Source organism: Castanea sativa, chromosome 11, assembly GCF_040712315.1.
Source record: "Castanea sativa cultivar Marrone di Chiusa Pesio chromosome 11, ASM4071231v1".
In the NCBI taxonomy this organism is placed as follows: Eukaryota; Viridiplantae; Streptophyta; class Magnoliopsida; order Fagales; family Fagaceae; genus Castanea; species Castanea sativa.
In genome coordinates, this window is record NC_134023.1 from 44058553 (window position 1) to 44072512 (window position 13960).

The 13960-nt window shown below is 35.3% G+C and overlaps 1 pseudogene; it reads right to left on the minus strand.

Annotated features, from left to right (window-relative positions):
* Positions 1 to 296: 296 nt before the first annotated feature.
* LOC142615663 (uncharacterized) lies at positions 297 to 12812 on the minus strand (annotated as a pseudogene).
* Positions 12813 to 13960: the final 1148 nt, after the last annotated feature.

Genomic DNA, 13960 nt, shown 5'->3' on the forward strand with positions numbered 1-13960 from the left:
GTCTGGAATACCCCCATTTGTATGAGATGAAGCAATAAGAAACAGGAGTATTCAAGAACACTAAAAAGAAAAGGTACAAATCAAACAGTCATATAGATAAGCTGTACATGAAAATACAAAATTAAAAGGGTTATAAACAAACAGATGAACTCCACATGGTCAAGTCCAAATAGTTTGGAATAAGACTATTTTGTTGAATCATGTTGAAGCAAGGGTCCTTAAATCTGAAATAAAGCAATAGGATTCATATTGAAACTCAAGACAGTGAAGTAATAAACTATGTGATCACGGGTTCATTGGGATCAAGAATAAAAGAGAAGCTTTGTATTTGTTTAATTAATTTCATTATATTAACACGTATTTCACAGAGGCAATGATTTAAAGGGCATTTAAGGATACCCGCAATAGACAAAAAATGAAAAACTAAACATATCAATAATGGGACTAATGGAAGGGGAAGAGAAAAAAAGGGTGCAACAAGCTAATAACCAAACATCGAAAACGCCACTGCCATGCTTACTAAAGGAACAGATATGTTGTCATCTACTACCTCCGTCGTTGGAAGGGACTCCACCACAGTTGCCACCAAAGAAACTAGAGCGACCTTTTGCACTGTTTGGACCCAATCCAAATGTAAATATCCCAGAACTGAATAGTATTGCAGCATCCTACATTATAAAGATAATTTTCATGTCAATGCCAAAATCCATACAAAGCAATCTAAATTTTGATAACCTATTTGGTTGACCACAATGATGGTTTCAAACTCAGCTGATGGAAATCAGGAATCCAAAAATAAACATGGATATGTTACCTGCCCAACTCTTCTGCTGATTATAAGGAATCTTCAAGGACCCAAATCTTCTAACTATGATATTGGCAATACCCATAAGCCACCAAGTTGAAAATTAGTAACTGGAAGGAGTCGGGGGCAGCTGAATTTGGATGATGGAAGAAGTATTACCATCACCACCACACATCATTGCCAGCGAGATCACTCCAACCGGAGACATGCCAAAAGATAAGAGCACATAAAATCAATATCAGAACATAATACAAAGGACCTCTAAGCAACTCCCTGCAAAAATATTGATATTGAAGTGAAATTACTTGTCTCTATTGTCACAAAAAATCCAAATAGCTTTGTAATGATGACTGAAAAAATTACGCTGGTTTTCCTTCTCGAGTGACAGATTTTATGAGCCCTTCATCAGAAGCCAATGAGAGGCCGCGGATGACAAGCCTCAAACAATACACAAGAGGAACTAAACAAGCAAAGTACCGAGCCTCTGTTGTGGTGCTATACTAGGATTAAAATGACCAGCTGAAGTGGTTAAGGAAAACGGCAGTTCAAACCACTAGTATTTTTTTATGAATAAAACCAGTTAGGATTTCATATACAGAGGGAAGCAATACCTGAAAATTGGCCAAGAAACCATGAAAAAAATCCCAGCCAATATATGAACCAGCTTTCTGCTTAAGCTCTGCTCCAATCAGTAGAGATATGAAAATTTGTCAAAAAGAAAGCAAAGTTATGACAAAGAGAGAATATGTATACACTCTTAAAAGCACAGTGCAATGCTTGCTTTCTGCTTGATTAAGGTTTGTTTGTCAATAGAAATACACAAAAACCTATTATGTATCTTCTCTGCTAAATAAATGGCATCATTTTTAACAAGTAATGAATACAGTTTCACCCAAAGCTTCTTTCTCCAAATTTTACTAAAGTAGGCTACCACTACCAATTCCTTAATGCCCCTGAACCTTTTCAGTTTATTGATCTGCACAACATATACCTTTTAACTGCTACAAGGAAATCACCTTACCACAATGACTCTTCCATAATATATGCATTTGGAAGGCACTCTATACTTCGAGTCCAACACTAACTGGACACCAGTTAATAAATCCAACTAAGATACTTCATGTTACAATAGTTGTTGCAAAGTCCTTCAAACTAACTTTAAAACTAAAATGCACAAAACATGGATTCTCGGTTTGCTTAGCAAAATATAGATAACTATCTTCCTTATTTTGGCTAGATGTAAGTATTTTGGCTCTAAAACCTAAACTTTGATGGATTCAAAAAAATTACAACTTGCAAGGTCAATGTTTTTGTATTTCTAACATTATAAGGATCTGGTAGGCAAATTTGGTAAGATTACCAAATTGGCTTTTTATTTGGTTGCATTGGAGAATATTCATCATAGCTAAAGATTTGCTGAACAGAGCAGAGTTGGGGGAGCTAGAATTAATGCCTTCCTTTTCTTAATTGTTAGATTCAGTGAAGGTTCATCTTGGAGGGGAGGTTGACAAGGTTTGGAATTTAATGGAAAATAGAAAGTTTGAAGTCCACTCTTGTTGTAGGTTAGCAAAGCACCTATTGTAGCTATGTTTCCACGGAGTCCACAAGTGTCCTCTAATGTTTCTATGTGCAAGACTTCAGCTTTAGGAAAGATTTTAAGTAGTTATTATGTAATGCTGTTGTATGTTCAAGGGCAGTGGAATGAAAATGTTGAGAAGCTATTGTTGCAGTGTTTAGTTATAGCTTGGTTATGCTGCAAATGTTTCCTTGTTTTGGTTTATCATCCGCCTAAGTAGGTTGTTGAGATATAGGCCAATAAGATAATTTAGGCCTATAAGTGTTGTAACTAACAGTAAGAAACACTAACATGACAATAGTCTCATTAATTTTCTTCCTATAACCTCCATTTGTCAAAGATACTTTCACATGGTACAACAAGATAATTTGGGCCAATAAGTGTTGTAACAGACAGTAAGAAACACTAAGTAACTAACAGTAAGAAACACTAACATGACAATAGTCTCATTAATTTTCATATAAGCAACACAGGTTATAATGCATGAATGAGCTGCACTACATGAAACACTAAAAAAGAGACCACTATTACAAGTTTCCAATACTTTTAAACCACAATTAGCATACTGAAATGGGTCCCAGATATATTCCGAGCCTGACATTTACTCCTACCATAGAATAGTGCTTCAATAATTTTAATAGGAAGAACATATATAATGCAGTCATGGAAGATTAAATTTCTACTACATAAATTGTCCATTCAAGATTTTATTTTATGGGATCTACGTATAAAATTCAATTGAAGTACAAGTCACGTGATTCTAAAAGTACAAGTTGGGTTTTTATTTAATAAAATATGGTCAATTTTGTATTCAAGGATAAAACTGTAAAAATTAAGGGCATTTTGATAATTTGATTGAATCTAAAATTCTATAGGACATCCTAGGTATCTTAGATTTTATTTTCTTTGAATCCAAGTTAGTCTTTAATTAGTTATTACTACCTTATTAGGTTTTTCAGTTAACTAGTCAAATTAGGAATCCTAACACTGCAAGAAAGAGTTATTATACATATTTATGTTCAATGTATACGAAAAAAAAAAATATAGATGTAGCTGATTAATAAAAATATTAGTGAGTATTGAGACACATTGGCCTAATTGTTCCTTTTTCGCCCTCCCATTTTCTTCCCTCTTTCCTTTATTCTTTCTTGTGGTATTGTTCACAAATAATGTTCATACAGCCCTTGAACACTATAAATTTGTCAATTTTCCTTATTTCTTAGAACCCCAATTCAAGTCCTTCCTCTTATTGATCAAAAATCTTAAAAACCCATGTTCTTTATCATATAGCCAAAAAAAAAAAAAACTCATCAAACCCTCTCAAATTTTGAGCCCTAACCTTTTTTTGACAATTCTAAACCCTAGATCCACAGAACCTCCAAAACCTTAACAACCTCAAATTCCCAATTTTTCCTACATTAGTATAAAGAATTGATTTTTCTTCTTAGCAATTATCAAAGAGGTAAATGAAGTCGCATAGCACAATTCATACTAATTTAAAAATATGAGTAACACATAACAACCATAGTCCAAAGTACAAATTCAATTAGAAATTGTTAATTGTATAGATTAAAAGACGGTTTACAGAAATCTACAAACACTGGACCAAAACATTGCAATTTGAAAGGAGGCAATCTGTGATAATGAGAATTTGCAGCCACGGGGAAGGCAATGCTTGCTTATATAGTAATGGTATTAATTTATTTTTTTTGGCTCAAGAAAAATGGGTAAGGGAAGTAACCAGTTTGTAGAAGATCTTGCCTAGGCGCAATCATAGCAGCACCTACTCGCTGAGGAACCAAAGCCTAAGAAGCCTAGTTAGGGCGATGGGGGATTGGAGGACAAGTGAGCTCCCTCAGGGGGGGTTCAGGCATAGCTTAATGCCTTAACCTCAACCCCATAAAGATTCAAAACTCAGGATGTTAACCCCGACCAGACCACATTGGAAGACTTTACCATTGGACCACTCACCTTGGTGGTCAATAATGTTATTACCTGTACAATGGACTGCTAGCATCCTCTAATGCTGGTATCTTCTATAAAGAAAGCTACTCTACCCATACTTGGACCATTGGTGATTTACTGATTGTGGGATATAACTATCCCATAAATGACCATGTAGCCACCACTGGACCATTTTTAAGGTATTACGGGAAGATTCGCCTCTGTATGACGAATAAGAAATGCTCCTTGGACAGATGGAGATCCAATTCCTATGATATTGGACCGGCACTATAGCCATCAAAGAGTGGCTAAGATCAATTTTAGAGCTCATGAACTATAACTGAAGATTTTTCATAAATTTCTCGAAGAGGATTGCTAAATTCAAAGAGTGGCATTGCACTGATTGGAAGAGTGTAAGAGAGCCTTTGAGAGTCTGAAGCAGATGATGATTGATGAACCCTTATTGCGTTAGCCAAATCACACTAAGCCATATGGAGCACGCATGGATGGATCAGACTATGTCATACATAGCACCTGTATAACTTAGCAACCCAGTTGCATATAAGAGCCAAAAGCTCAATGAGACCAAAAGGAATGGTCTAGGAGAAAGAGATTACAATCAAATGCAAACATCTACAGGAACTTTGGGACTTTATATTAGTCTAATCAACAACAATAAATAATCAACATTTGTTTGAGTTCCAAAACAGCCCATTTGGCTTAAATGCTCAATAACAAAGGAATTTAGTAGTGCGTAAGTGAGCATAAGATTCAAATGTATATGAACATCTCACTACTTAGTATGTTAGGAATTCTCAAGTATATGAGATACTAAACATGGGAAGGCATCTCACTGATTGCAGTTACCACTTACCAGCACTCAAGGTTTTTACATTTTACTAGAGAGCAAGTAGCAATTATATGTTGGAATAAAGAAACATCTTCGTCTACAGTGGCAGGCTAAAACATAAGCAAAGAAACAAAGGTAATGAATGCAAATCAGTTTAGCTAACATCGAATTTAAAAAGTGCAGACTAGTATTAGATTGAAATGTGTACTTCCGTTGTTGCATTTTAAAGTTTTTTTTTTTTTTTTTTTTTAAATAATAATAATTTCTTGTTGAGTATAATCTAATGTACCAATCTCCTGGCAACAAAACACTAAACTAGTTTTTATATTTTTAATTCTGTGCATATATTTCCAGCCATAAATATAATTAGGGAAGAGTACTTGTCAAAGATAATTAATCAAATGCGGACAATTTGCACAACAGTTGAGAGTAATAACTAACATAGATAGCATCAATCTTATAACTTTCTTCTTCTTTTTTGTGACACTATTTCTAAGTGGTAACAATATGTGAATCATTAAGTTCATATTGCATCTATAATATTTATCGGGTAAATATCACAATTTTCCCTTAAGTACAGACTCTAAAACCTAATCCAATATAGAGTAGTGAAATTCTCAATCCAATATAAAGCAGTCCTAATTAGATGAAAAATAGGAGAGGTTAGAAGAGTCATGCTTTCCATATATTTCCATAATCCCTAACAATCCAGCAATTTTCACAGCAACCAAACAATGATTTTATTTATTTTTGTTGCCAAATCAAAACGCAGCAGTAGAAAAGAAAGTATAAACCTCGGTTCATGAAGTACCAAGGGATGCCAAAGATGACAGTAAGGACAGCAATGCCAGCCGCGCCATGCTTCTTGTCCCCGCTGTAGAGGAAGTGATCCATTTTGGACATGAAACCTCCTCCTGCTCCTACATTGGTGCCATTGTTTTTGGCGGCGCTGCTCATTTTCCCTTTTCACTTTCTCACTAGGTTAATCATTGGAAGCTATGTACCCTGCTTTATTAAGCAATTGGACTTGGAAGACCTTCCTATCCTCGTGTTACCTAGGCTAATGGCATGAGAAAGTATCTGTTTTAACACAATAGGTATGCCAAGTTAACAAGCCAACTAGTAAATACCATGTTGGAGGTTGATAGAACCTATTCTGATAAAGTAAAATAAACTACCCTATTCACATGCACTATGTGTGGATTTAGAGGCTCTTATATATATATATATATATATATATATATATATATATATATATATATATTGTAACTGCAAGTAGGTATAGTTTAAGTATATTCCCTAATTTATAAAATTTGAAACTGAATTTTAAATTTCCCAAAAACCATTATATCCTTAATTTGTCTTGTTGCTAACTCACTTTTAATCAATTGAATAATAGGGTATTTTTGGAAGTAAAGAAAAGCGGACACTAAAGATTTATGTTCCAATTGTATATACAAGCATGCCTTTCCTTCTGAATTTTCTCATTTATCAAGGAATAGAAGGGAACTTCGTGTACATAGGCTATATACACAATCTCACCTAAAATATGTGTACATAAACCATGTTGGCATAAAAAAACATGGTGACCTGACCTCTGAAGCTCAAAAATTGCAGGTGAGGTTTATCACTTTTAAATTTTCACCACAAATTCTTCTTTATCTAAAAAATAGAAAAGCAAGAGCCCTTCACTAAATCTAAATGCCTAGTTTGATAATTTGATTGCTAAACCGATGAAATGAGCTCTAGCTCAAATAGCACTTCCCCCCAAATTCCATAATCCTTGGGAACTTAATCAGATACTCCCAACTGAACCTAGGCTATATCGCATATATACTATGCAGGAAATGGATATCAACTCGGAAGAAATAAAAACTTTATTAGACTAAACACCAAATAGGAACAGTTGAGAATCAGACTAATACTTCAACAGAGCTGCTAAATCCAAAACTTAAAAACAAAATCAATATCAAAATCACAGAGAGAAAGAGTACCTTGGCTTGAAGAGAGAGTGACACAGTGGGAGTTAGGGTTTCCAAAAGCCACAGTATATATTATGTATATGTGTGGAGCCTGGTCTCTTTCTCTTCCGTTGCACGCGATTGTGTTGGCAAGTGACTTGCGTCAAACAAAGCTACGTGGCATATATGTAACCGTTCGACTTCAGCTTTAAAAACAAGGGTCATTCTACGGTACCCACTCATATCTGGACCATTAATTCTAAATGTTTTAAGCTTGTCTGTTTAACTGAGTTTTAGTGGCTTACCGATTACTGATAGAACAAGTTATAGTATAAAAGCTGAAAAAAAAAATGTTGCATTCTCTCTCTCGTTTTTCAGTTCAGAGGCGATGTTAGCGAAGACGATGCTCAAGACTGCTTCCATGATGTTCAAGATTGGCAAGTTGTGAACTCTAACTTGTTTTAGTTTGAAATTTCAAACTTCATTGTCTTCTTTCTTTCCTTTCATTTGCGGTTTTTTGTTCGTGTATTTGAATGTATTTGGAACCCTAAACTCCCTAATATATGGTTTTGGTGTTTGGATATCATTGATTTTAGATCCTTCGGATTCACTACTGGAACACAATATTTCAGCATTATGTTGCAAATAAACTGGCCGTCTGGCACCTCCTCCCCTTCCCACATGATATCACCAATTGCAAATAAACTTTCTATCATTTCATAAAAGCATCAAACTAATTCCATTTTCCCCTACTTTCATTTCACAACTGTTCAGAACCCTTTTTTTGTGTGACACGCGACAATCGTCCATTTTGCAAATAAATATTGGGTCTTTCGCATATAAAGTCCAAGTTGGATGGTCACATCTGATTTGGACAACTAGCAGTCTGTGATAGGTTAGCTTTGAATAATGGTTGAAACATAGTAGAGCTAGCTGTAGTGAGAAAGAAGCTATATGAAGTTATGAACCAAGTATATATTAGTATTCTTGAGTATCACACCTAAAGGTCAGGCTGCATGCAATTCTTCTAAAAAATTCCAAAAACCAGAAATATTATATTAGAGCCCCTTACATAGACAATCATAAGAGGTTACTTAAATGGCTAGTAAACTGCTAGGTAAATAAGCTATTCACTAAGGTGGCGTTTGGATAGCGTCTAAAGAGAGCGTTTTGCGTTTGGCGTTTGTATATCCGTGGGACCCACTGCTACAGTTGCTTCCAATTAAACGCAAGACTGAGCTGAAAACGCGTAGCGTTTTTTTCCTTCAACGCACCGTGCGTTCTTCGTGTTCTTCATCGAAACCCAAAACTTCAAACCCAAAACCAAAAGCAGCAAACCCAGCAAACCCAAAACTTCATCGAAACCCAGCAAACCCGTTCAACGATCAAACCCAAAACTTCATCGAAACCCAGCTTTGTGATTCTCAAACCCAGAACATGATGAACCCAGCAAACCCGTTCTTAGTGTTCTTCACCGATCAAACCCAGAACTTCATCGAACCCAGCAAACCATTCTCAAACCCAAAACATAATCAACCCAGCAAACCCATTCTTCGTGTTCTTCACCGATCAAACCCAGCAAACCCATTCTCAAACCCAGAACATGATGAACCCAGCAAACCCATTCTTCGTGTTCGTCACCGATCAAACCCAGAATTTCATCAAACCCAGCAAATCCATCAAAACAGAAGATCAAAATAGTGAAACCAAAACCATATGAATAAAAATCATGTGAAAAAAAAAAATCAAACCCATGTGAAAAAAAAAAAAAAATCAAACCCATCAAACCGGTCAAACCCAGCAAACACAACCGATCAAATGGATCTACCCAGAAAACCCATCAAATCCACCGCCAATCAAACGCATCCACCACCACCGAGGGACCCGATCTTCGCCGGCGTCAGACTGGGTTGCTTTCCTTGTGGATTTACATTTTGAGCTCTTCGCTGGCGTTAGACCGATGTAGTTCTTCCTCTCTTCCTTTCTCTGGCGGGCGTGGAACTCTATTCTCGAAGACGCAGGCGTTAGGTAGTGTGGGTGAGGACTGAGAAGTTAATAGAAGGAAAAAAAAAAAAAAAAAAGTAAAGACGCGTTTTCAGCTGAGCTACAGTGCTCGGACCAAAAATAATCAACCCGCGTTTTTCAATTATTTGCTACAGTATTTTCAGTTTTCAGTTTTCAGCAAAATAAGCTGTATCCAAACGGACCCTAAGTAACTAGTCTTCCTAACATTACAAAATGCCAAATCTGTTCCTCATAATAACAAACTGTTTTTATTGATAAGTTACACACACACCTCGTGGATCTTGAACCCAATACCCTCCATCCCATAATTAAAGGAGGAGGAAGTGTCATTTGAGCTAAAACTCATTAACTTTTCAAAATAACAACCATAGCATATTGAATATTCTCCAACCACTAGTCAAGCTCCAATGTCAGCACTTTTTCTGTTACATGCCAAATAAAAAACAGCTTTTCATGTTTCTTTTTCTTTTTTGTAGGGGTCCTGTTGCTGCTCCATTAAAGCATCTACCACATTCATTAAAGATATTGACACTGTATTTCATGATCAACAAACTATCAAGTTGCTTTTGTACCAGAATGAAATCTAAATTTCCTATCTTCAAGTTGATGGAGAAAGAAGCAACTTCCTTAAGTTGAGAAGCTATTCAAGCTACACTGGTCTAAATAGGTTCCTATGAAAGTAGGCTATGTTCAGCTTAGAAATATGAGTAAGGCATTCACTGCACCTTATCATAGAGAATAACATATAACGTTTAAGCATAATATATAGTTTATTGAATTACATTTTAACATGCAACAGCTAGACTTTTTTTCATAATAAGAAATTTTTTATTGAAAATAAAAGGATTACTTCATGCAAAAAGGACACAAAGCAGCAAACAAAGTACAAAGAAAACTCAATACTATGTACATAAGAGAAGATGATCTATAAACATTGGAAGGGAATCACTAGATGTGAGTCTCAAAAACAATAATTCGAGTAGCCAATGGACATATAACTACAAAAATGTCACACTTTACAGGATAACACTTAGCAACTGCCAATCAACCAAAATTTGAAAAACAATATTGGTGAAATTAGGTTTAAAGCAATAAAATGAGTGCACGACGAAATTGCAACAAAAGATAAAACTGTTAAAGGAACAAATAGTCTTATCAACATAAATGGAAAGATATATCAGCTTGTAAAAATTATAGAATTTATATGAAGCCAATACACGTCACTTACATATTGAGTTGTGATGAGTAAAAATATGAAAGTTGCCCCTGATATTGATCTTGATAAACTAAAAAACCTTCACACAAACTTCTGAAGCAATTCTTGAATATTTTTATCAGCATGACTAGATGATAGCAAGTCAACCAACATGGTTGCAGTGGTCGCATCTGCGGAGAACACCTTGTTAACCATGATCTTAACAAGTTCCATAGCCTTTGACGTCTCATTGTGTTGCAGTAAACCTTGGAAGATTGTGTTGTATGTGCAATTATCAGGTGAACAATTTTCCCCATCCATTTTCTCAATAAGCTCACTTGCTTGGGCACATAAATGAAAAGAAATACCATCTCATAAAATGTATAGAATTTTACTCAAAGCAAATATACCACTCACATAATGACTAGTGATAGGTTGAAATATAAAAGTTTTCTTTGATATTGAGAAACTAAATAACCTTCACCCAGACTTTGGAAGCAGCTCTTGAATATTTTCATCTACTTGATTAGACAACAGCAAGTCAATAAACATGGCAGCAGTTGTTGCGTTTGCTGAAAATCCCTTGTCAACCATCATCTTGAGATATTTCACTGCCTTTGATGTCTCACTATGTTGCAATAACCCTTGAATTATTGTGTTATACGTGCGCTCGTTAGGTGAACAACCGTTGCTATCCATTTTCTCAAGCAGCTCATTCGCTTCTTCAACCAGTCCATTCTTGCAAAATCCTTTGATCATTATATTGTAAGTCTGAACATTCGGTTGCAACTCTTTTGCAGGAAGACCACTAAAGATTTCTCTTGCAGTTGTAAGTTCCCCAACATTGCAGAAACCATCAATCAAGATGTTGTAAAACACAATATTATGGTCCAACTTTTTTTCTTCCATCTCCTGAAACAATGCCATTGCCTCAGCAGTTCGTCTATTTTTACAAAATCCATCTAACAAGATGGCATAGGTTTGGGGATTTGGATGTTGGCCACAAGCTCGCATCTTATGGAATAGCTCCAGTGCAGCCTGGGGTCTCTCCACTTTGAAAAACCCATCGATAAGAGTGCTGTAAGTCACAACATTTGGAATCACTCCCTTGTTGGACATTTCATGAAAGATACAAATTGCCTCATCAATTTTTTTATTTTTGCAATATCCATTTATCAATATGGTAAAGCTAAACACATATGGTGAACAACCCTTCTCAACCATCATATTAAACGTCTTAACTGCCTCATCCATTTGGTTTTGCAAACAATAACCACCAATCAAAGAATTGTAAGTGAATTTGTCAGGCTCAATGCCTCTTTGAATCATCACTTCAAAAATTTCTTTTGCCTCAGTCAACATCCCTTTCTTGCAAAGTGTGTCCGCCAATATGTTGAAGGTTTGCACATTTGGCATGATCTTCCTTTGAACCATCTCATTCAACAAGGTAGCAGCCTCCCTCCACCGACCAAAATTGCATAGTCCTTGAACTAAGGAACTGTAAGTGACAACATTTGGCTGAATGCCTTTACTCATCATTTCTGATAAAAGGTTCAAAGCCTCAGTTACCAATTTGTCCTTACATAAACTGTCAATGACCATGTTATAAAGCACCACATTTTGTTCAAAATTCCTTTTTTCAAGCATCCTGAGCAACTTAATAGCCACACCAGTTTGGCCATTCTTACACAGACCGTTTACTATCGTCCCACAAGTAATTGCATTAGGTTGGTACCCTTTGTTCTCCATTTCTTCTACCAACCTCACAGCTCCAGAAATATTACCTCTAAGACAAAGCCCCTTGACAAGAGTGGTTAGAGTTATATGGTTTGGTTGATATCCAAGTTTCAAAATTGTTGCTATGATAGAGAAACCAAAATCGACCCAGTTCAGATGGCAGTAGCAATTAATCAAAACAGTGAGAGTATAAACATTGGGAGAGATTCCGAATGATTCCATTCGTTTGATTAGAGTAACGACTACAGAGTAATGCTTCATTCTTGCAATGGCACCCAACAATTGAGTAAACTCGACAATGGAAGGCAAAGGGTGCATGTGAAGCATTGTATCAAACAGGCCTAAAGCATGATCAAGATTCTTAAAGGTTCCAGATTTGCAGTGATCTCTCACTGATTTCAACAACTGATTCTGGTTCTGATACGGGGTTTTCGCATTTTCTCTAATAGTAGAACAATAATGATAAGAAGTAAACCACGAAATGGAAGGCTTGCTCTAATAATCAAACGATTGCATATAAGAAGAAGAGAGGATGTTGTTTTACCCATTTCACAAAGACGACAGTCTCAGCTACCAACTCGGGTCGGATTTGGTTTCGGCTTAGCTTCGGAACTTCAAAAATCGAAAGGAGAAGAAGTCATGGAGGTGGAGTGGCAGATCGGAGAGCGCAGCAGTGAGTACGACTGGACGAGTTCGAAGGTATGAGTAAGGAAAGCGAATGATTTGTGTATATCTGAATTAATTGGAAACTCAGTTCAGAGTCCTTTTTGACCCCCAAAAAAAAAAAACAATAAAAAATTGTAAGGTTATACATATTTTATTTTACTGCACTTTTTCTTTTTTTTTTTAGGGTTATTTTACTGCTCTTGTTCTATCTAAATTTTTTTGAAAATTTTGTTCACGCTGGGAAAAAAAATGAAGAGTATAATATTTTTTTAAAAAAAAATTCAATAACCCAATAAAGGAAAAAAAGTGTAATGTTATAGGCTAGACCCACATGCCATATAAAGTGATGTTATAATTGAGACCACTTATTTCTTAATCTATAAAGTTACATTATTGAGTACGTATTGTTTCATTATCATTATACCACAAAATGCAAATTACTCCGTTAATCTCTTACTATTAAAACATGGATTCACTAATATTTTACTAATGAACATATGTAATAATAAATTGAATCCATCTCACTACTATTGGGCATATATTACTTTGACATGAACCATTATTGGATATGTAATATTTGGACATAAACCATAGCTGAATATATATATTATTTGGATATGAACCACAGTTGAATATAAACTATTTGACATATATTATTTGGACATAGACTATTGCTGAACATACTTTATTATGTTGAACATGAACCATGACTTGTAGCTGGATATGAACTATTTTGGATTCATCTCACTAGATATATGACATTTAATTAATTACTTTCTAATATTGGATATCACTTAATATACATAATAATGATGTTCAACTAATCATTTAATTAAATCTATTCCACTAAACATATTATTTATTTATTTAAACCATTATCACGATTCTTAGACTTTGGGTTTTATCTATTTTGTAAGCTTAAAAATGCACTGAAAGTTATTGGTCTATGTGACCCAATGTCGAGTTTTGGGTTGAACTCCCTAAAACAAATTTGGACCTAACAAAGTAACCCCTCTAGTGGAAGGCACATGGTTACGCGCAAAAATCGCCCCTAACAAGTTGTCAAACTTTTTGACAGTTTTTTCAATTTTCAATAAAAATCTTCCTAAAATAGAATGTTATATATATACTGTCCAGTATTCTATGACATTAGACTAACTGCGATCATGACACGTATCAAAAAATGGACAAGTATCATGAT